This window comes from Brienomyrus brachyistius, unplaced genomic scaffold, assembly GCF_023856365.1.
Source record: "Brienomyrus brachyistius isolate T26 unplaced genomic scaffold, BBRACH_0.4 scaffold32, whole genome shotgun sequence".
Classification (NCBI taxonomy): domain Eukaryota; kingdom Metazoa; phylum Chordata; class Actinopteri; order Osteoglossiformes; family Mormyridae; genus Brienomyrus; species Brienomyrus brachyistius.
In genome coordinates this window covers 3,275,494-3,276,926 of record NW_026042307.1, presented here as the reverse complement: position 1 = coordinate 3,276,926, position 1,433 = coordinate 3,275,494, and the positions used below count along the sequence as shown (strand labels likewise).

The window sequence follows — 1,433 nt, the reverse complement described above, 5'->3', positions numbered from 1 at the left end:
TATGAGTTTTTAAAAGTTTCTGAAAAGTCCCATTTAAAAACTCCTTACCGGCATCCGTCTGTAGCTTGAGGGGGACGCCCCCCTCGGTTAAAATAGAATCAAAGGCCTGGGTTACAGCCGCCCCAGTCTTGTTTCTTAACGCGCGAGCATAGGCTTTTTTAGAAAAAACATCAATCACAGTAAGGAGGTATTTTAACCCGTCGTTGTACGTGGCCAGCCCTTGCATGTCGCATAAATCGGCCTGCCACTGATACATGGCTCTCGGAACAAACACTCTGTTCCTGGGGAAATTCTTTTTAACCGGTTTATGTAAAGTATAACTGTCTTGCATAGACAGCCAGTCTCTGATGTCATCAGCAGCCACTTTTTCCCCCGTATCTTGCTGCACGGCTCTCTGCAGTCTGGAGACACCTCCGTATGACCCCGGTTGGCTGGGGTCATAGTACGAACTGCTCAAGACGCGAGCTGTAGTCTTGGCAACAGACATGCTTTTCACACACTGAGTGGGGGGAGAGCGGGGTGCGGCGTTTTATAGCTGACTGTGGATGGGGGTTGTTAAGAGACTGAGTGAACATCAGTGAAATTTTTGTGTGTTTTTTCTACATTTAACCCATATTGTGTAGTTTGTTTTTTAATTATTATTATTTTACAAAAGAGTTTAGGTGGGGTGGGGATCGAACCCACGCGGACATACGTCCATTGGATCTTAAGTCCAACGCCTTAACCACTCGGCCACCCTGCTCAGCATTTTTACCCGTTATTTTACAAAGACTATTACAACGGTATTCAAGTTTTAATTTTTTTTTATTTTTGCAATTAGTGAAAGATATATATATATATTTTAAAAAAGCTGGTATACAATTTGTGAAGGTTACATTTTCAAAATGCAGGTATACATTTAGTTACAGCCGTGACAGTTGTTGAGGTAGATTAGCGATGTCACATGCAGTAAAGTGGATATAGTGGCTTTTTCAACGATACATGTATGTAGAGTAGAAAGCATCTGATTAACATCGATAGGCTGCTTATCATGAAATTTAGAGGTGACTACATCTACTATTAAAGCGTAAAATACAAAAATGTGATTACAGTCAAATTCATTGTCAGGAATACAAGATAGACAAGCGCGTATGAGACTTTCGGGGGAATGTCTTTCACCCTCTGACATCAGTTGAGTAAGTAAATCCATCCCCCGCTGATAATTTTCTCCGACTTGAGAAATCTCAAATAACACTCTATGAAAGCAGCAACAAGCATAATCATCCCGACAATCGCTTTTATCAATAGCACGCAACAATAGTGGACTAACTTTTTCTAAAAAAACATTCAACATAAACCGCCGTAAGGGTCTGCTGATACCGTTCCCCATCACAAGATGCTTTTTGTTTTAGTCTCGGGCCTCCCAACGAGTCAGAAATTCTTCTTCCAGGATC

General features: G+C 41.5%; 1 non-coding gene across 1 annotated transcript; it reads right to left on the bottom strand.

The window, feature by feature from the left end:
* Positions 1-659: 659 nt before the first annotated feature.
* Positions 660-742, bottom strand: trnal-uaa (transfer RNA leucine (anticodon UAA)). The gene has a single exon. It is a non-coding gene; the product is annotated as a tRNA-Leu (tRNA).
* Positions 743-1,433: the final 691 nt, after the last annotated feature.